A 22,665-nucleotide genomic window follows, 5' to 3' on the forward strand; every position below is an offset into this window, starting at 1 on the left:
AAACCCAGGATCCAATAGGTTTTGATCTAAACATTTTGATTATGTCCTCTCTCCTTTAAAGAATTGTACACATTGTCCCCCCTTCCCTCATTCTCTATTCTTTGTGTCTGTGCTATCCAAATATATACTTCCTTTCTACATTGCTTCTCTCAAAATGTATCAACTCACTGTGTGTTCTAAAAAATATTCACTCTCGCTCCACACATTGTACTCCCTGGAAAACAGAACAGTACAGCACCGGAATAATCAGCCCATCATGTCTGTGCAGACCATGATGCCATTCCAAACTAATTCCACCTGCCTGGACATGATCCATATCCCTACCAACCCCTGCCAGCTTATGTGCCTGCCCAAATGCCTCTTAAGCATTGTGATTGTTTCTGCTTTTACCACCTCCCAGGAGAGTACATTCTAAACATCTGCCACCGTTTGCATAAGAAACTTGCCTGATATAACTCCCTTTAACCTTCACATGTTGTTGGAAATGCTCAGCAGGTCTTGCTGCATCTGCGAAAATCCCCCCCTTAGCCGCTTTCTTTGCAATGAGAACAGATCCAAGTCTCTCAGCCTTTCTTCATAAGACCTTCCCTCCAGACCAGGCACCATCCTGATAAATCTCCTCTGCACCTTTTCCAATGCTTCCACATCCTTTTTGTAATGGTGCGACCAGACCTGTACAAAATATTCCAACTGTGGCCACACCAGCATTTTGTATGGTTGCAGCATGATATTGCTGTTCCAGAACTCAATCCCTTTACCAGTGAAACCTTACACACCGGATGCCGCCTTATAAGCACAATCCATCTGGGTGGCAAATTTCAGGGATCTATGTAAATGGACTCCAATATCCCTCTGCACATCCACACGACCAAGAATCTTTCCATTGACCCAATATTCTGCCTTCCTGTTATTCTTCCCAAAGTGCATCACCTCACATTTAGCTGCATTGAACTCCACTTGCACCTCTCGCAAGAAGTGAGACAAATCAAACATAATATGAAGATCCATCAGAGTCACTAAATTCACTTGAACATAAAGGGAACATGATTATCTGGTATATCAATGAGCAAAGGTTTTAAACAACATTCTGTGTGGTCAAACACCAACACAGACACATGCACACACACACATATAAGAGTGTGAGTGTTCCAGTGAACTGACTGCAGAAATGATTTACCATTATCCAGTTAACAATCTAAAAACATTCACAGACAGAGAAGCCATACATATGTTGTATTAATGGGAAAGAATTCACCAGGTCATCCAACTTGGAGATATGTGAGGAGATGGGCACCATGGAAATGTCTGGATTGTGAGAAGAATTGCAAATTCCCAGACCTACTGGAGACTCATTGACACAGACATTCTGTGTAAAGAGATTTATTTTGTCATCCAGCTTCATGTCACACCAGTGGCTTTACACTGACAAGAGACCTTTCCCCTGACTGTGGGGGAAAAAAAACTTTCAGATCTGTAAAGGTCTTAAATTCAATTGTCTTTATTTAACATCACCCTGTTCACATAGGGGAGAAAGTGAGGACTGCAGATGCTGGAGATCAAAGCTGAAAATGTGTTGCTGGGAAAGCGCAGCAGTTCAGTCAGCATCCAGGGAACAGGAGGTTCGAGAAGAAAGTGAGGACTGCAGATGCTGGAGATCAGAGCTGAAAATGTGTTGCTGGAAAAGCGCAGCAGGTCAGGCAGCATCCAGGGAACAGAAGAATCGATGTTTCGGGCATAAGCCCTTCTTCAGGGCTTATGCCCGAAACGTCGATTCTCCTGTTCCCTGGATGCTGCCTGACCTGCTGCGCTTTTCCAGCAACACATTTTCAGCACATGGGGGAGAAGTCATTCAGCTGTTCCATGTTTGGGAAGGTATTCACGTGGGGATCCAGCAAAGCCTTGCTCTTTCTTCCTTGATAACAGACTCCATCATTTTCCCCACTACAGATGTTACACTAACTGATCTATACTTCCCCATCTTTTGTCTACCTTCCTTTTTAAATAGCGGCGCCACTGTATTCCAATCTGCAGGAACTGCCCTTGAGTCCAGCAAATTGGGAAAATTACTGACAATGCACATGTTCTATCCCCCGCTGTCTCTTTTAAAACCCTGGGATGCATTACACCAGGACCAGGAGACTTGTCTATCCTTAGCTCCATGAGCTTTCCCAACACTAGCGTTCTGGAATAATGTTTGTATCCAGGTCCTCACCGACTCCATCTCTTTGTCAATCACTGGCATGTTATTCGTGCACCCCACTATGAAGGCCGATACAAAATACCTGTTCAGAGCCTCAGCCATTTTATCACATCCCATAACTAAATGGCTCATCCTCTGAAGGACCAACATTTACCTTAGCCAGTCTTTTTCATTTAAAGTTTTCATAGAAACTTCTGCTATCTATCTTTAAATTCAGTGATGCATCTTTTCTCTCCTGTTCTTTCCTATGGTTCTTCATCGCTCTTTTTGTGGCTTTCTTCTGATCTTTAACGCTTTCCCAATCTTCCAGTTTCATGCAGTTTTTGACCACATTGTTTGCCTCATCTTTCAATGTGAGAAATGGGGGGGGGGGGGGGAGAGTGGGGAGGGGAGGGGGAGGGAGAGGGGAGGAGAGAGGGTGGGAAGAGAGGGTGGAGGAGGGGGAGGTGCGGGGATAAGGGGATTAGGGAAAGAGGCAGGGCAGAGGAAAGAAGGGGTGGAGAGAGGGCTGTAGGTGATGGGGGTAGGAGGGAGCTGGGAACGGTGGGTGAGAATAGGAGGAGGGATGGGAGGAGAGAGTAGGAGGAGTTGGGCAGGAGAGGGAACAGGAGGGCGGGGTTGAGAAGCGAGGTGTGGATGGCATGAAGGGGAGTAGAGGGGTGTAGGGTGTAGGGGAGGGGTGTTGTAGGAGAGAAGGAGAGGAATGAAGGACAGTAGAGGTGCGGAGCAAGTGGAAGGTGGAGGAGGGGAGGAGAGAGCGAATGAAGTGGGGGGACAAGTGATGGGGTGAAGAGGGAAGTAGAGGGGTTAGGAGAGAGGGGAAGGAGAAAGGGGAGGAGAAAGGGGAAGAAGCGAGGACGTAGGGGAGTTTGGGGTGGAGTAGGAGAGAGGGTGTGGAGAAGGGGTGGGAGGTGGAGGAGAGAGGGACATGATGGATGGAGGATGTGTGGAGGATTGGGGAGGAGAGATGTGAAGATGAGGAGGAGGGGAGGACGGTGGGAGGTGAGGGGGAGGAGAGAGTGGGGAGGAGAGGCGGAAGTGGGGGAAGGAGGGGAAAGTGAGGAGGGAAGGGGTGCAGAGACAGGGAGGAGAGCCGGGGAGGAGGGGACAGGAGAGATGGGAGAGTAGAGGGGAGGACAGGTTGGAGGAGTGGATACGAGGGGAGAACAGGGGGGTGGGGAAGGAGTTCGGGAGAAGGGGTGAAGAAGAGGGGGACGGGAGAGGGGAAGATGTGAGTGTGGAGATGAGGGGGAGGAGAGGGCGCGGAAGAGGGAGAGCAGAGGAGGGAAGGTGAAGAAAGGAGAGGGTGGAAGAAGAGAAGGATTAAGGAGAGTGGATGAGGATAGAGGGGATGAGGAGAGAGGGGAGAGTGGAGCGGTGAGCAGGAGAGGGGAGAAAGAGGAGAGGGGAGTGATGAGAGGGGAGAGGAGACAGTGGTGAGGAGTGAGAGGAGTGAGTAGTGAGAGGAGGGGGAAGAGGGAAGAAGGGAGAGGAGAGAGGGAGGAGGAGAGGGGAGAGGAGATGAGGAGAGAGGGGAGAGTGGAGAGGTGAGCGGGAGAGGGGAGAAAGGAGAGGGGAGAGGTGAGGGGAGAGGAGAGAGGAAAGAGGAGAGAGGGAAGAGAGGAGAGAGGGAAGAGAAGAGAGGGTAGAGGAGAGAGGGGAGAGGAAACAGTGATGAGGAGTGAGAGGAGTGAGTAGTGAGGAGTGAGAGGAGGGGGAGAGGGGAGAGGACAGAGTGGAGAGGTGAGCGGGAGAGGGGAGAAAGGAGAGCAGAGGGGAAAGGTGAGAGGGGAGAGAAGACAGGGGAGAGGGGAGAAATGAGGGGAAGAGGGGAGCGGAGAAAGGAGATAGGAAAGATAGAAGAAGGGAGACGGAAGAGGAGAGAAGAGAGGAGAGGAGAGAGGAGGGAGCAGGGAGGGGAGAGGAGACCGTGATGAAGAGTGAGAGAAAAGATTAATGAGGAGTGAGAGGAGGGGGGAGAGAAGAGAGGGAAGAGAGAAGAGGGGAGAGGAGAGAGGGAGGAGGAGAGGGGAGAGGGGATGAGATGAGTGGGGAGAAGAGAAGGGGAGAGGAGAGAGGGGCAAGGAGAGACGAGAGAGGGGAGGGAGAGAGGGGAGAGGAGACAGTGGTGAGGAGTGAGAGGAGACAGTAGTGAGTAGTAAGAGGAGAGGGGAGAGGAGAGAGGGAAGAGGAGAGAAGGAGGAGGGGGAGGGAGAAGAGGAGAGGAGGAGGGGAGAAGAGAGAGGGGAGGGGGAGCGGAGAGAGGGGAGAGTGGAGAGTGTGGGGGAGGAGAGAGGGGGATGAGAGAGATGGGGCAGAGAGATTGGGGAGAGAGGGGAGGAGAGAGAGGGGGAGGAGAGTGAGTGGGAGGAGAGGGGGAGGACGGAGAGGGGGAGGAGCGAGAGAGGGGAGGTTACGGGGAGGACGGAGAGGGGGAAGAGAGAGAGGCATAGGAGAGTGAGGGGCGAGGAGAGAGAGGGGAGGAGAGAGAGGGGAGGAGAGAGAGGGGAGGAGAGGGGGAGGATGGAGAGGGGGACGAGAGAGAGGGGGAGGAGAGAAGGGGTGGAAAAGAGGGGTGGAAGAGAGAGAGGGAGAGAAGAGAGAGAGAGGTGGAAGAGTGAGGGGCAGGGAGAGAGGGGGAGGATGAGGCAGAGAGCATCAGGGGCAAATGAGGTGTCAGAGATGGGGAGGAGGAGAGCGGGTGAGGTATGGGGGTGAGGAGGAGGAGAGCGGGGGGATGTTAATGGGGGTAGAAGTGATGAGGGGGAGTAGGTGGTGGCGTGGAGAGAGGGAGTAGACAGCAGGAGGTGTGAGAGCAGAAGAAGGTGGCGAGGAGAATTCGGAAGGACAGAGCAGTTGGAGGTGGGGGAGGAGGAGGAGATTGGGTGAAAGACAGAAGGGCAGATGGATAGGACGGTGAAAGTGGGGGAGGAAAGTGATGAGAGAATCGGTAAGAAGGGTGACGGCAGGGTGGCAGAGGAGAGGGGAGTAGGAGACTGGGGGAAAGAGAGGGGTGGGCAGATGGGTAGGAGGGTAACCCACCCAGACCTTTCTCCGTCTGAACAGTTCACCTAACACAATCACCTGATGAAGAAGCGTCGCTCTGAAAGCAAGTGTGCTTCCAATTAAACCTGTTGGACTGTAACCTGGTGTTGTGTGATTTTTAACTTTGTACACCCCAGTCCAACACCGGCATCTCCGAATCACCTAACCCTAATGGGCGACTTCCCCATGACGAGTTCACCCTGACCTGCACACTATTGGACCGGGTGAGGAAACCCACGCAGACACTGGGGAGAATGTGCACACTCCACATAGACAGTCGCCTGGGGCAGGATTTGAACAGGGTCCCTGGCACTGTGAGGCAGCTGTGGTAACCACTGAGCCACCGTGCGATCCTAACGAGAGAGAGAGATGAAGAGAGAGTGGGGGGAGACAGAGGAGAGAGGGGGAGGGAAGAGTGAGGGAAGAGAGAGGGGAGAGAGAAGTGAGGTGTGAGAGAGAAGAGAGAGGGGAGGAGAGAGAGGAAGAAGAGGGGAGGAGGAGAAGAGAAGTGAAGAAGAGGTGGAGAATAAAGAGCAGAAGAATGAGAGTGTGAGAGAAAAAACGAGAGAGGAGAGAGAAGAGAAAGAGAGAGAGAGATAGAAAAGGCAAAAAGGGAACAAGTGACCCCCAGCCCTTACAGGCAGACAGAGACAGTAACAGGTCAATAGTCCCCCAGTCAGCCCGAATGGCGTGAGGGTAATGGCTGACTGAGGTGGGTTCAAAAACTCCCAGAGACTGTCATTCAAACCCCATCTCCTCCCTAACCCAGTTCATCTTGTCAGCTCCCAGCTTCCTCTACCTGGAAGACACCTCCCCCCAGGTATGGGACACATCAACAATCACCTAAGACTTTGGTACAGCTCATCAGGGAGGATATGATGGAGAAATTATATGCAGTGATTGGTAATGACTGAGGATGCAACACTCAAACGCCAGTTGTTTTCAGTTTCTGATGAATTGATTGATCATGTCAGATTTTGATTAAATATTTCTTTTAAGTTTCCTGTCTGTGAATCTTCTTCAAATATTCAAAGAAGTTTAATAAAGGCAGTGTCAGTTCAGGTGAGAAATCAGACAGACAAATAATTCCCTTTGTTGATGTTTTTGTGTGTATGTCCTTCCTTACAATCCGCAGAGAAAGAAGCTTCAAAATCCATCTTTATTAGGGCAGAGAGAAAAGAATAATCAAAATAAAGTAAGAAATTGTCTCTAAACATGAACATTATTTCTCTCTCCCAAAATGTGCCAGTCCTATTGGGTTCCTCCTGCAACCTCTCTTTTATTTCAGAAACTCGCATTATCCCTCCCCCTGGCCGAGGGTTATCAGCATACGGAGATTGTGCAGGATGGCAGGGTCCTGAGAGGGGATAGGCTCATTCATTTACCAGAAAGTTTCAGGAGTGATTCATGATGCGATGGAGCAATTGCAGTTGAAGCGAGATGCGACAGAGCTTATTGGCTTATAGGTGATGTTGATCAGGAAGATGAAAACAAGATGTTCACATTAACTGGCGAAATGGACGATGAGATACAAAAATTAAGATTTTGGATAGATTGACCGGGAGGATTTGATGAAGTGGTTATATGGAAGGGATTCATTAACCACTGTATCTTAAAGGTGTGTATTTGGACTGAACAGCCTGAAGTTCTGTATTTAATTTCCAACTCTGTCAAGCCGTGGGCGTGAATTATCCCAAAACCAGAGTCATTGTGATGTCGCTCAGGCAGTCACATTGAAGGGCCTGGTAACTTCCAATTTGTGATGGTTCCTTTCCCTCTGGGTGTTTGCAGACCCCTCAAGCTCTCTGACACTCTTGGTGATGAAAGCAGGAAAATTGGTGGCAGACTCTGAAAACAGTGAGAGCTCCAGTTGTTCCACCGCCCTTCAGATCCCCGCTAACATTCCTGCTTTAAGGAAATCGGCACGCCTAGTTGGTGACAGGCTGTGTGGCTCAAATGGTCAGCAGCGGGCTGCAAGATAAAGGTTGGTAGTTTGAGACCATCCAGGAATGGAGCTTTGGTTGTTCCAGATCAGACTATGGGAATACCACCCTACCTCTATTTAAACCGGAAAATCCATGGCAAGGTTGAATTACAGCCCAAACCATTGATGATCCTGTAAGATAGGGACAAACACAATTTTCTCTCCAGAACCCCGCTGTCAACAGAAAGTGACCGCTGCAGCTCCCTGCACAGCCCTGGGACACAGCTTACAGAAACTCCCTCCTCATGAACGGCGCTTCTTGTGTGAAAATCTTTAAATTTAATGTGGTAACAGCTGCAATCCAACCCCTGTCCCCAAGATTAGAAGCTGCAGGATTTTGTGATGAGAACAGTGCTATGAAGTTGAAGGCGTGCCCTCCACCTTTAAATGAGAGTGAATGCTGTTCAGAACTGAGAGCTGACAAATACCTGTGATGGCCAGCTAGCAGTCTCAGCGTGTACTGGAAAATTGGAAAGATGTAACGTTTGGCTGTGAAACAAACCTGAGTTGGTTGCTATTTGTAAACAATTCCTATTTTACCAATCTATTTATATTATGCCTCAGAATACTAAAATCCAATCGCACTTGAATTTAGGGTTTAGAAACACTGCAGAACCGAGGACTTCCATAATGTTACCCCCACTGACCATTCCCCATGAAACATGCCCAGGACCTCAGTTGAGGATTTTTGCTGGGAACCTTTGCTCCTTGGCTTTGAACCGGACCTCCTGCCCAAGAAAAGCAAATGTGGTATTGCATTTAGTGGAAGGATCAGAGCACAGTCACTCCACTCTGAAACAGAATCAGTGCTGTACACATCTGTGCATATTCAGAACCAGGTTGGAGAAAACCGTAACAATGTTTCACACAGTAATGAAACGTGATCGCATTCCTTTTCACCAGTCGAGCATGTATGAGCGAGTAAATTCAAAGCCAGGTTTGCTGATGTGAACAGCAAGTTAGAAAGCTCTGCTCGCGTCAGTCTTAAAGGCTGCCATCGGGAATGAGCTTTTTCGTGCCGGATTTTGAAGTGGGGAGTTTTGAAGTGAGGTGACTCCAACAGCCACTGCACTACAGGAAGCATCTCCGCGAGCAGCTGGTGTACAGCGTCGGCCAGCACTAAAATGTATAGCCGTTCAACGTCTCACCTTTCTGTTTCCAGGAGCTGGTCATTCTCCAGCGTAATTGGCATCATTAAAAAGTTAAGAAATTCACGTGAAATTGCTCACAAAATATAGGCAAGGATGCTGTCAAGGGTGCACATTTTGGAATGCAGGACGAGTCTGAACATGCTGGGACAACTTTCCCTTCATCGTCGGGCATGACCTTAAGGAAAGTTTGTCAACAGAATATTTAAGTTTTTGTTTTCCGCAATATGGGGCGAGTTGAAAACTGGAGAGCATAGTTTTGAGGTGGGACGGGTAAAATATAAAAGGGACTTGAGGCACCTTTCCTACGTAGAAGATTGTGCGTGTATGGAATCAGCTACCAGAGGAAGTGGAGGAGGCTAGTACACTCAGAAGATTTCAAAGGCAACCGGATGGGTTTCTGGATAGGAAGGGTTTAGTGGGCGAGGGGACAAAAGCTGCTAAGTGTGAGTTTGTTTCAAATGCATTTCCAGAGATTTCGAAGCATGAATGCTGTTCTGGGGACAGTGCGAGGGTAATGAGCCATAAACGGCTCTCAGATCCTTAAGCAGAATAATTTCAAACTGTGCTTCCAACATATATTGGAAATTTAGTGTACCGCCACCTCCCGAAAAACTCTGAAATGAGGGAAAATAAAGAACCAAACATGAATGAGCCATGAAAAGTGAAGATTTCCAAACACAGTCTCGATAAGATTAGTTTGCTCATCCAATCAACAATGTGGCAGTGCCTGCAGCCCACGTCTCCAGGACAGATGTGAAGGAAATGAGAAAAATTTAAGACCATATGACATTGCAACTAACTGGAATGATTTTTCCATTCACTAGAACACCAAATAATGAGAAGTAAAGTCACTGCAGGATTAAGTTTCACACCAGCGATGAAATCCCAATCTCCGTTCGGTTTCAGTGGAAACAGTGAACAATACAACTTGGCCGGAACATGATGCAGCAGTGAAACCGCTTGAGGTCCGGGCTTCTCGTGTGGGAGGCGAATGTGATCACTACAGCATTGACACTGGCACATTGGAGAGGGTGCATTCTCCCAAATCAGAGATACATTTCCAATAAGCAAAGTCAGCTGGCCGTGTTGGAATTTAAACACTGAACATCAACACGCTGCAGTATAACCGGCAACGCACACAAAGGGTGGGAGTCGAACACAACCCTAATTAGAGATTTATATACAACACAGCGCCTTCGACCACGCGGCCAGAAGACCAGCCACCCAGTCGCACATTTTCTTACACTTTCAATGGCGTGCCTGCAAAACAACAGAATCAAAGTCACAGGGAAAGAGTTCCACGATCCCTGCTCTGATCGCACTGATGCTGGGATCTGCCCAGCGACAATAGCAATTTTGCAGCAGGTAATGATAACCCTACATCCACATAAAAACCAATGGGAAGCTGATCCTATCTTCTGAGACTTGTTTGAGCCACAAATGTAATGTCTGTATGAGAGAATGGAAATTCGATTCTGATTCAAGAGCTGCGTGACATTACTGCAATTTCGATTCACAGGGCTGAGCAGGCTGTGTTCTGCATCAGACAGTGCAGCAAACTTATGGTTACGACGTCTGTTTTGCAGATTAAACGTCCCAAGGAATGTTATCGAATTGAAAAGTGGAGGTAGCAGTACAATCCGAGAAGGACAGACGACATTGTGATGATGCTCAAACCTCGGTGCCAGTTCGAGTTGTCGCTTGCCTTGCCTTTTATCTTAACCGTGCAACTTGCTGCAGAGATGTCTCCACCTGGACATAAGCCAGACGGCGACCAACTTAGGTGGAAACCAGTGTGGGAATGAATGGAAAGTGAGTCAGAAAGTTTACTAAATTCCATGGTGCTTATTAGAAATGGAGTTTCTGTTCACCTAAATCTAAAAGGCTGTTTCCGAGTATATTAACAGAAGTAAAAAGGTGATTACCTAACCCAACACATGAAGATGTCAAAGAGGTGCTAACTGCACTTGAGTGCTTTTTGTTCTCGATGTGAAGAGCTCTCACGCCTGAGTCACCTTCACGTCTCTGGTTGCTGAGTGAATCACAAAGAAGGAATTTCACCAGAGCTGCAACTGCCTCACTTCTCCACTCGCCCTCCCCGTTTACATTTTCCTCCTCGTCAGTGATTTAAAGAAAACCAAATGGATGCGATATCATTCTGTAGCCTCGCTGTCGATTCCTCCGTTTCAGTTCCAACATGACTTCGATCTCGGGGCGGATCTTAATACAAGCGACGCTATGAAAGCACAGGTGCAGAGGTTCCTCTGAGAGTGCAATTTCTTTCATTGCTGTTGCTGATTGAATGAGACACTAACGTGCGAACTGCTCCAAAACATGATTCAGGATATCTGGTGCCAATTCTCGCACGTTGAATAACGATTGACAGCTTCCAAATGAGGTCTTTCTGAGCTCGTTGTTGTCCAGCTTAACTGACATCTTGAAAACGTAAAAAAAAGACTCGTGAAATTGATGACAAAATATAGACAAGGATGTCGTCAATGTTTGGACCGTGGGGCGAGGTGGAATAGGCTGGGACGACTTTCCCTGCAGCGTAACGGCTGCGACATGATCTTATGGAAGGGTTGTAAACTGAGTATTTACGTGCTTTACCCAAGTTGGTGTGAGTTGAAAACTCGAGAGCATAGGTTTAAGGTGAGTGGACTGAAATTGACAAAGGACCTGAGGCACATTTCCCACGCAGAAAGTTGTGCGTGTTTGGAATGAGCTTCCAGAGGAAGTGGAGGAGGCTATTACACTCAGAAAATTGCAAAGAGAATCGGATGAGTTTCTGGATAGGATGGGTTTAGAGGGATTGGGGCCAAATGCTGGAGAACGGGACTTGTTTAATTTTGGCTATGTGGTGAGCATGGACGAGATACACCGAAGTATCTGTTGCCACGCTGTGTTCCCCAATAACGTCGTGTTGCTCACACCGGCTTTAAAGGATCACTTTTTAGCGGAGTTTGCCATCGCAGTCTGTGGCACAATCATTTCGTCTGTTCGACTGCTCACGGGAAAAGTAGTATTGTGAAACACTGCAGAAACGAACGACTTCCTTACTTTAGCTCCGACTGACCATACTCTGTGAAATTTTCCCAGATCCTCAGCTGAGGATTTTTGCTGCTGGAAGTTACCTCAGAAACCCTGTTAAATCGAAATGTATTGAGCGAATCGCAAAACAGAAAGCATTTAACACGGAACACAAACAAAACTGGCATACCTCATGCATTTTCAGACACAGAGATGCATGAATGCTAAATGTGATACAATCCGAGGGCATGAGTCATAAAGTAATCTCACAACTAACAACAGGGCATTTCCAAACGACTCTTTCTAACATACTGCAGCCTTACTGCACCACGACTTTCCAGACAATGCTGAAAAGAGAGGAAGAAAGAACATAATAAGAATTGGCCGTAAAAAGTGAATTTCACCAAACACAGTCTCGATTAGATTACCTTTCCCTTCCGATGTTTCCAGGACGGAAATGAAGGAAATGGGAGAAATTCAACAAGGTATGACATCGAAATTCATTGGAACGATTTTCCCATTAGCTAGAAACCCAAATAACAACGAGTAGAGTCACCGTAGGACTTCGTTTCACAACAACGATGAAATAACAGTCTCCATTCGGTTCCAGTAAAAGCCCAACTTGCCTGGGACGGCAGAACTGATTGCGATTTTCCGAGCGGGAGGCGAACACGATCATGAGAGTAGAGACATTTTGAAATATTTGGCAGTATCCCACACCACAGTTAGTTCCCTGGGAAGCAAACCCATTTTACTTTTGTTTTCGACATCAATATACAGTGGGCACCGAAACAGCATTTTAACAAGCTGCAGCGTTGTAGTTGTTCAGCAGAAATGGCAGTGGTGGGATTCGAACCCACGCCCCTTTCGAGACTGGAACCTGGATCCAGCGCCTTAGACCGCTCGGCCACACTACCAGCGGCCGCGCCGCCTCATTTTCTTCTGTTTCTAATTGTGCTCCTGCATAACAACAGATGCAAAGTCATATGAAATGGGTTCAATGATTCCTCTCGGACTCGCACAGCTGCTGGGATGTGGCCGGCTACAATGTCAATTTCGCAGCAGATATTGATAGCCCATCAATCCAGACAAAAATCAATGTTCAGCTGAGTCTATCTTCTCAGACTCTTTTCAGCTACAAATGTATCTGTGAGTGCGTGAGAATATGGGTTCGCTTATGATTTGGTCAAACAACCATGAGCTGCTTGACATTACTGGAATTTCCATTCTTGCTTTGCTAAATGATTTCACCCATTGCTCGAAACAGGACGACTTTCACGTTTACACGGAACACGAAACACACCGGACTACAGGGAAAATGCACAAACCTGAGCAGGCCGTGATCCACATCATACCGTGCAGCATAGTTTCAGTCACTGTGTCTGTTTTTTTTTCAGAATAAGAGCCCCAAAGAATGTTCTCCACCCTAAAACCGGAGGTAGCATTACAATCCGAGAACGACAGATCACATTGTGAGAATGCTCTGACCTCGGAGCCAGTTCGAGATGCCACTTTCCTTGCCTTTTACCTTAACCGTGCAATATGCTGCTGAGATGTTCACTCCTGGACATGAGCCACATGGATACCAACTGAGTTGGAAACCTGTGTGGGAATCGAGGAGAAGCGACTCAAGAAATTTTGCTAAATTCGGTGGTGCTTTTTAGAAATGCAGTTTCTGTTCACCTCAATCTAAAAGCCAGTTTCTGAACATAGTAACAGAAGTCAAAAGGTAATTACCTCACCCCACCCCCACTCCAGAAGAGGTGCTAACTGCCCTTGAGTGCTTTTTGTTCTCGATGTGAAGAGCTTTCACGCCTGAGTCACCTTCACGTCTCTGGTTGCTGAGTGAATCACAAAGAAGGAATTTCACCAGAGCTGCAACTGCCTCACTTCTCCACTCGCCCTCCCCGTTTACATTTTCCTGCTGGTCAGTGATTTAAAGAAAACCAAATGGATGCGATGTCATTCTGTAGCCTCTCTGTCGATTCCTCCGTTTCAGTTCCAACATGACTTAGATCTCGGGGCGGATCTTAATACTAGCGACGCTATGAATGCGCAAGTCGAAAGGTTCCTCTGAGAGTGCAATTTCTTTCATTGCTGTTGCTGATTGAATGAGCCACTAACGTGCGAATTGCTCCAAAACATGATTCAGGATATCTGGTGCCAATTCTCGCACATTGAATAACGATTGACAGCTTCCAAATGAGGTCTTTCTGAGACGACCTTGGGGTACATTTGACAGGCAGACAAGTTCAGGAATTCGTGGTGCGCTGTGACACCAGAGCATCTGCTTCTTTCCTGTCTTTGAACCGAGCCGCCTGCGCAAGGAAGGCAAATGCGGTACTGCTTTTCGTGGAAGGATCAGAAGGCGGTAACTACACTCTCCAACAGAATGGCATATGATCAGAACCAGGTTGGAGAAAAACTTAACAACGCTTTGCACTGTAATTAAATGGAATTGCATTACATTTCACTCCCAGAGCAGATTTGATCAAGCAAATTCAAAGGCAGGTTTGCAGATGGGAAAGCATGCCAGAAAGCTCAGCTCTTGTCCATGTAAAAGGCTGCAGTTGAAGAACAAAGCAGTTTCTGCCCAGTTTCGAACTGGGGACCTTTCGCTTGTTAGGTGAACGTGATGGCCACCATACTACAGAAACTAGCCGCAACCGGCCGTGCTGCGATGCAGTGGCGTCCAGCACTGAAAGTTGAATCCGTTCTTCGTTTCACCTTTCTGTTTCCAATAGCTCGTTGTTTTCCAGCGTAATCGACCTCTTGAAAACGTAAAAAAAAAGACACGTTAAATTGATGACAAAATATAGACAAAGATGTCGTCGATGTTTGTACCGTAGGGCGAGGTGGAATAGGCTGGGACGACTTTCCCTGCAGCGTAACAGCTGCGACATGACCTTATGGAAGGGTGGTAAACTGAGTATTTACGTGTTTTATCCAAGTTGGTGTGAGTTGAAAACTCGACAGCATAGCTTTAATGTGAGTGGGCTGAAAGTGACAAAGGACCTGAGGCACATTTCCCATAAAGAAGTTTGTGCGTGTTTGGAATGATCTACCAGAGGAAGTGGAGGAGGCTATTACACTCAGAAAATTGCAAAGGTAATCGGGTGAGTTTCTGGATAGGATGCGTTTAGCGGGATTGGGGCCAAATGCTGGGGAACGGGACTTGTTTAATTTTGGCTATGTGGTGAGCATGGACGAGGTCCACCGAAGTATCTTTTTCCACGGTGTACCCCAATAACGTCACGTTGCTTCCACCGGCTTTAAAGGATTACTTTTTAGCGGAGTTTGCCATCGCAGTCTGTGGCACAATCATTTCGTCTGTTCGACTGCTCACGGGAAAAGTAGTATTGTGAAACACTGCAGAAACGAACGACTTCCTTACTTTAGCTCCGACTGACCATACTCTGTGAAATTTTCCCAGATCCTCAGCTGAGGATTTTTGCTGCTGGAAGTTACCTCAGAAACCCTGTTAAATCGAAATGTATTGAGCGAATCGCAAAACAGAAAGCATTTAACACGGAACACAAACAAAACTGGCATACCTCATGCATTTTCAGACACAGAGATGCATGAATGCTAAATGTGATACAATCCGAGGGCATGAGTCATAAAGTAATCTCACAACTAACAACAGGGCATTTCCAAACGACTCTTTCTAACATACTGCAGCCTTACTGCACCACGACTTTCCAGACAATGCTGAAAAGAGAGGAAGAAAGAACATAATAAGAATTGGCCGTAAAAAGTGAATTTCACCAAACACAGTCTCGATTAGATTACCTTTCCCTTCCGATGTTTCCAGGACGGAAATGAAGGAAATGGGAGAAATTCAACAAGGTATGACATCGAAATTCATTGGAACGATTTTCCCATTAGCTAGAAACCCAAATAACAACGAGTAGAGTCACCGTAGGACTTCGTTTCACAACAACGATGAAATAACAGTCTCCATTCGGTTCCAGTAAAAGCTCAACTTGCCTGGGACGGCAGAACTGATTGCGATTTTCCGAGCGGGAGGCGAACACGATCATGAGAGTAGAGACATTTTGAAATATTTGGCAGTATCCCACACCACAGTTAGTTCCCTGGGAAGCAAACCCATTTTACTTTTGTTTTCGACATCAATATACAGTGGGCACCGAAACAGCATTTTAACAAGCTGCAGCGTTGTAGTTGTTCAGCAGAAATGGCAGTGGTGGGATTCGAACCCACGCCCCTTTCGAGACTGGAACCTGGATCCAGCGCCTTAGACCGCTCGGCCACACTACCAGCGGCCGCGCCGCCTCATTTTCTTCTGTTTCTAATTGTGCTCCTGCATAACAACAGATGCAAAGTCATATGAAATGGGTTCAATGATTCCTCTCGGACTCGCACAGCTGCTGGGATGTGGCCGGCTACAATGTCAATTTCGCAGCAGATATTGATAGCCCATCAATCCAGACAAAAATCAATGTTCAGCTGAGTCTATCTTCTCAGACTCTTTTCAGCTACAAATGTATCTGTGAGTGCGTGAGAATATGGGTTCGCTTATGATTTGGTCAAACAACCATGAGCTGCTTGACATTACTGGAATTTCCATTCTTGCTTTGCTAAATGATTTCACCCATTGCTCGAAACAGGACGACTTTCACGTTTACACGGAACACGAAACACACCGGACTACAGGGAAAATGCACAAACCTGAGCAGGCCGTGATCCACATCATACCGTGCAGCATAGTTTCAGTCACTGTGTCTGTTTTTTTTTTCAGAATAAGAGCCCCAAAGAATGTTCTCCACCCTAAAACCGGAGGTAGCATTACAATCCGAGAACGACAGATCACATTGTGAGAATGCTCTGACCTCGGAGCCAGTTCGAGATGCCACTTTCCTTGCCTTTTACCTTAACCGTGCAATATGCTGCTGAGATGTTCACTCCTGGACATGAGCCACATGGATACCAACTGAGTTGGAAACCTGTGTGGGAATCGAGGAGAAGCGACTCAAGAAATTTTGCTAAATTCCGTGGTGCTTTTTAGAAATGCAGTTTCTGTTCACCTCAATCTAAAAGCCAGTTTCTGAACATAGTAACAGAAGTCAAAAGGTAATTACCTCACCCCACCCCCACTCCAGAAGAGGTGCTAACTGCCCTTGAGTGCTTTTTGTTCTCGATGTGAAGAGCTTTCACGCCTGAGTCACCTTCACGTCTCTGGTTGCTGAGTGAATCACAAAGAAGGAATTTCACCAGAGCTGCAACTGCCTCACTTCTCCACTCGCCCTCCCCGTTTACATTTTCCTGCTGGTCAGTGATTTAAAGAAAACCAAATGGATGCGATGTCATTCTGTAGCCTCTCTGTCGATTCCTCCGTTTCAGTTCCAACATGACTTAGATCTCGGGGCGGATCTTAATACTAGCGACGCTATGAATGCGCAAGTCGAAAGGTTCCTCTGAGAGTGCAATTTCTTTCATTGCTGTTGCTGATTGAATGAGCCACTAACGTGCGAATTGCTCCAAAACATGATTCAGGATATCTGGTGCCAATTCTCGCACATTGAATAACGATTGACAGCTTCCAAATGAGGTCTTTCTGAGACGACCTTGGGCTACATTTGACAGGCAGACAAGTTCAGGAATTCGTGGTGCGCTGTGACACCAGAGCATCTGCTTCTTTCCTGTCTTTGAACCGAGCCGCCTGCGCAAGGAAGGCAAATGCGGTACTGCTTTTCGTGGAAGGATCAGAAGGCGGTAACTACACTCTCCAACAGAATGGCATATGATCAGAACCAGGTTGGAGAAAAACTTAACAACGCTTTGCACTGTAATTAAATGGAATTGCATTACATTTCACTCCCAGAGCAGATTTGATCAAGCAAATTCAAAGGCAGGTTTGCAGATGGGAAAGCATGCCAGAAAGCTCAGCTCTTGTCCATGTAAAAGGCTGCAGTTGAAGAACAAAGCAGTTTCTGCCCAGTTTCGAACTGGGGACCTTTCGCTTGTTAGGTGAACGTGATGGCCACCATACTACAGAAACTAGCCGCAGCCGGCCGTGCTGCGATGCAGTGGCGTCCAGCACTGAAAGTTGAATCCGTTCTTCGTTTCACCTTTCTGTTTCCAATAGCTCGTTGTTTTCCAGCGTAATCGACCTCTTGAAAACGTAAAAAAAAAGACACGTTAAATTGATGACAAAATATAGACAAAGATGTCGTCGATGTTTGTACCGTAGGGCGAGGTGGAATAGGCTGGGACGACTTTCCCTGCAGCGTAACAGCTGCGACATGACCTTATGGAAGGGTGGTAAACTGAGTATTTACGTGTTTTATCCAAGTTGGTGTGAGTTGAAAACTCGACAGCATAGCTTTAATGTGAGTGGGCTGAAAGTGACAAAGGACCTGAGGCACATTTCCCATAAAGAAGTTTGTGCGTGTTTGGAATGATCTACCAGAGGAAGTGGAGGAGGCGATTACACTCAGAAAATTGCAAAGGTAATCGGGTGAGTTTCTGGATAGGATGCGTTTAGCGGGATTGGGGCCAAATGCTGGGGAACGGGACTTGTTTAATTTTGGCTATGTGGTGAGCATGGACGAGGTCCACCGAAGTATCTTTTTCCACGGTGTACCCCAATAACGTCACGTTGCTTCCACCGGCTTTAAAGGATTACTTTTTAGCGGAGTTTGCCATCGCAGTCTGTGGCACAATCATTTCGTCTGTTCGACTGCTCACGGGAAAAGTAGTATTGTGAAACACTGCAGAAACGAACGACTTCCTTACTTTAGCTCCGACTGACCATACTCTGTGAAATTTTCCCAGATCCTCAGCTGAGGATTTTTGCTGCTGGAAGTTACCTCAGAAACCCTGTTAAATCGAAATGTATTGAGCGAATCGCAAAACAGAAAGCATTTAACACGGAACACAAACAAAACTGGCATACCTCATGCATTTTCAGACACAGAGATGCATGAATGCTAAATGTGATACAATCCGAGGGCATGAGTCATAAAGTAATCTCACAACTAACAACAGGGCATTTCCAAACGACTCTTTCTAACATACTGCAGCCTTACTGCACCACGACTTTCCAGACAATGCTGAAAAGAGAGGAAGAAAGAACATAATAAGAATTGGCCGTAAAAAGTGAATTTCACCAAACACAGTCTCGATTAGATTACCTTTCCCTTCCGATGTTTCCAGGACGGAAATGAAGGAAATGGGAGAAATTCAACAAGGTATGACATCGAAATTCATTGGAACGATTTTCCCATTAGCTAGAAACCCAAATAACAACGAGTAGAGTCACCGTAGGACTTCGTTTCACAACAACGATGAAATAACAGTCTCCATTCGGTTCCAGTAAAAGCTCAACTTGCCTGGGACGGCAGAACTGTTTGCGATTTTCCGAGCGGGAGGCGAACACGATCATGAGAGTAGAGACATTTTGAAATATTTGGCAGTATCCCACACCACAGTTAGTTCCCTGGGAAGCAAACCCATTTTACTTTTGTTTTCGACATCAATATACAGTGGGCACCGAAACAGCATTTTAACAAGCTGCAGCGTTGGAGTTGATCAGCAGAAATGGCAGTGGTGGGATTCGAACCCACGCCCCTTTCGAGACTGGAACCTGGATCCAGCGCCTTAGACCGCTCGGCCACACTACCAGCGGCCGCGCCGCCTCATTTTCTTCTATTTCTAATTGTGCTCCTGCATAACAACAGATGCAAAGTCACATGAAATGGGTTCAATGATTCCTCTCGGACTCGCACAGCTGCTGGGATGTGGCCGGCTACAATGTCAATTTCGCAGCAGATATTGATAGCCCATCAATCCAGACAAAAATCAATGTTCAGCTGAGCCTATCTTCTCAGACTCTTTTCAGCTACAAATGTATCTGTGAGTGCGTGAGAATATGGGTTCGCTTATGATTTGGTCAAACAACCATGAGCTGCTTGACATTACTGGAATTTCCATTCTCGCTTTGCTAAATGATTTCACCCATTGCTCGAAACAGGACGACTTTCACGTTTACACGGAACACGAAACACACCGGACTACAGGGAAAATGCAGAAACCTGAGCAGGCCGTGATCCACATCATACCGTGCAGCATAGTTTCAGTCACTGTGTCTGTTTTTTTTTCAGAATAAGAGCCCCAAAGAATGTTATCCACCCTAAAACCGGAGGTAGCATTACAATCCGAGAACGACAGATCACATTGTGAGAATGCTCTGACCTCGGAGCCAGTTCGAGATGCCACTTTCCTTGCCTTTTACCTTAACCGTGCAATTTGCTGCTGAGATGTTCACTCCTGGACATGAGCCACATGGATACCAACTGAGTTGGAAACCTGTGTGGGAATCGAGGAGAAGCGACTCAAGAAATTTTGCTTAATTCGGTGGTGCTTTTTAGAAATGCAGTTTCTGTTCACCTCAATCTAAAAGCCAGTTTCTGAACATAGTAACAGAAGTCAAAAGGTAATTACCTCACCCCACCCCCACTCCAGAAGAGGTGCTAACTGCCCTTGAGTGCTTTTTGTTCTCGATGTGAAGAGCTTTCACGCCTGAGTCACCTTCACGTCTCTGGTTGCTGAGTGAATCACAAAGAAGGAATTTCACCAGAGCTGCAACTGCCTCACTTCTCCACTCGCCCTCCCCGTTTACATTTTCCTGCTGGTCAGTGATTTAAAGAAAACCAAATGGATGCGATGTCATTCTGTAGCCTCTCTGTCGATTCCTCCGTTTCAGTTCCAACATGACTTAGATCTCGGGGCGGATCTTAATACTAGCGACGCTATGAATGCGCAAGTCGAAAGGTTCCTCTGAGAGTGCAATTTCTTTCATTGCTGTTGCTGATTGAATGAGCCACTAACGTGCGAATTGCTCCAAAACATGATTCAGGATATCTGGTGCCAATTCTCGCACATTGAATAACGATTGACAGCTTCCAAATGAGGTCTTTCTGAGACGACCTTGGGGTACATTTGACAGGCAGACAAGTTCAGGAATTCGTGGTGCGCTGTGACACCAGAGCATCTGCTTCTTTCCTGTCTTTGAACCGAGCGGCCTGCGCAAGGAAGGCAAATGCGGTACTGCTTTTCGTGGAAGGATCAGAAGGCGGTAACTATACTCTCCAACAGAATGGCATATGATCAGAACCAGGTTGGAGAAAAACTTAACAACGCTTTGCACTGTAATTAAATGGAATTGCATTACATTTCACTCCCAGAGCAGATTTGATCAAGCAAATTCAAAGGCAGGTTTGCAGATGGGAAAGCATGCAAGAAAGCTCAGCTCTTGTCCATGTGAAAGGCTGCAGTTGAAGAACAAAGCAGTTTCTGCCCAGTTTCGAACTGGGGACCATTCGCGTGGAAGGCGAACGTGATGACCACCACACTACAGAAACAAGCCGCCGCCGGCCGTGCTGCGGCACAGTGGCGTCCAGCACTGAAAGTTGAATCCGTTCTTCGTTTCACCTTTCTGTTTCCAATAGCTCGTTGTTTTCCAGCGTAATCGACCTCTTGAAAGCGTAAAAAAAAAGACACGTTAAATTGATGACAAAATATAGACAAAGATGTCGTCGATGTTTGTACCGTAGGGCGAGGTGGAATAGGCTGGGACGACTTTCCCTGCAGCGTAACAGCTGCGACATGACCTTATGGAAGGGTGGTAAACTGAGTATTTACGTGTTTTATCCAAGTTGGTCTGAGTTGAAAACTCGACAGCATAGCTTTAATGTGAGTGGGCTGAAAGTGACAAAGGACCTGAGGCACATTTCCCATAAAGAAGGTTGTGCGTGTTTGGAATGATCTACCAGAGGAAGTGGAGGAGGCTATTACACTCAGAAAATTGCAAAGGTAATCGGGTGAGTTTCTGGATAGGATGCGTTTAGCGGGATTGGGGCCAAATGCTGGGGAACGGGACTTGTTTAATTTTGGCTATGTGGTGAGCATGGACGAGGTCCACCGAAGTATCTTTTTCCACGGTGTACCCCAATAACGTCACGTTGCTTCCACCGGCTTTAAAGGATTACTTTTTAGCGGAGTTTGCCATCGCAGTCTGTGGCACAATCATTTCGTCTGTTCGACTGCTCACGGGAAAGGTAGTATTGTGAAACACTGCAGAAACGAACGACTTCCTTACTTTAGCTCCGACTGACCATACTCTGTGAAATTTTCCCAGATCCTCAGCTGAGGATTTTTGCTGCTGGAAGTTACCTCAGAAACCCTGTTAAATCGAAATGTATTGAGCGAATCGCAAAACAGAAAGCATTTAACACGGAACACAAACAAAACTGGCATACCTCATGCATTTTCAGACACAGAGATGCATGAATGCTAAATGTGATACAATCCGAGGGCATGAGTCATAAAGTAATCTCACAACTAACAACAGGGCATTTCCAAACGACTCTTTCTAACATACTGCAGCCTTACTGCACCACGACTTTCCAGACAATGCTGAAAAGAGAGGAAGAAAGAACATAATAAGAATTGGCCGTAAAAAGTGAATTTCACCAAACACAGTCTCGATTAGATTACCTTTCCCTTCCGATGTTTCCAGGACGGAAATGAAGGAAATGGGAGAAATTCAACAAGGTATGACATCGAAATTCATTGGAACGATTTTCCCATTAGCTAGAAACCCAAATAACAACGAGCAGAGTCACCGTAGGACTTCGTTTCACAACAACGATGAAATAACAGTCTCCATTCGGTTCCAGTAAAAGCCCAACTTGCCTGGGACGGCAGAACTGTTTGCGATTTTCCGAGCGGGAGGCGAACACGATCATGAGAGTAGAGACATTTTGAAATATTTGGCAGTATCCCACACCACAGTTAGTTCCCTGCGAAGCAAACCCATTTTACTTTTGTTTCCGACATCAATATACAGTGGGCACCGAAACAGCATTTTAACAAGCTGCAGCGTTGGAGTTGATCAGCAGAAATGGCAGTGGTGGGATTCGAACCCACGCCCCTTTCGAGACTGGAACCTGGATCCAGCGCCTTAGACCGCTCGGCCACACTACCAGCGGCCGCGCCGCCTCATTTTCTTCTATTTCCAATTGTGCTCCTGCATAACAACAGATGCAAAATCACATGAAATGGGTTCAATGATTCCTCTCGGACTCGCACAGCTGCTGGGATGTGGCCGGCTACAATGTCAATTTCGCAGCAGATATTGATAGCCCATCAATCCAGACAAAAATCAATGTTCAGCTGAGTCTATCTTCTCAGACTCTTTTCAGCTACAAATGTATCTGTGAGTGCGTGAG

The 22,665-nt window shown here is 46.9% G+C and overlaps 5 non-coding genes across 5 annotated transcripts; all 5 read right to left on the reverse strand.

The window, feature by feature from the left end:
* Positions 1–12,245: 12,245 nt before the first annotated feature.
* Positions 12,246–12,327, reverse strand: trnal-cag (transfer RNA leucine (anticodon CAG)). Its single transcript has one exon. It is a non-coding gene; the product is annotated as a tRNA-Leu (tRNA).
* Positions 12,328–15,609: 3,282 nt separating this feature from the next.
* trnal-cag (transfer RNA leucine (anticodon CAG)) lies at positions 15,610–15,691 on the reverse strand. Its single transcript has one exon. It is a non-coding gene; the product is annotated as a tRNA-Leu (tRNA).
* A 3,283-nt stretch (positions 15,692–18,974) lies between these two features.
* On the reverse strand, positions 18,975–19,056 carry trnal-cag (transfer RNA leucine (anticodon CAG)). The gene has a single exon. It is a non-coding gene; the product is annotated as a tRNA-Leu (tRNA).
* Positions 19,057–20,723: 1,667 nt separating this feature from the next.
* trnag-ucc (transfer RNA glycine (anticodon UCC)) lies at positions 20,724–20,796 on the reverse strand. Its single transcript has one exon. It is a non-coding gene; the product is annotated as a tRNA-Gly (tRNA).
* A 1,542-nt stretch (positions 20,797–22,338) lies between these two features.
* Positions 22,339–22,420, reverse strand: trnal-cag (transfer RNA leucine (anticodon CAG)). The gene has a single exon. It is a non-coding gene; the product is annotated as a tRNA-Leu (tRNA).
* Positions 22,421–22,665: the final 245 nt, after the last annotated feature.

This window comes from Chiloscyllium plagiosum, unplaced genomic scaffold, assembly GCF_037043375.1.
Source record: "Chiloscyllium plagiosum isolate Xiang-an unplaced genomic scaffold, Cpla_swu_hap1 HiC_scaffold_18, whole genome shotgun sequence".
Taxonomy (NCBI): Eukaryota; Metazoa; Chordata; class Chondrichthyes; order Orectolobiformes; family Hemiscylliidae; genus Chiloscyllium; species Chiloscyllium plagiosum.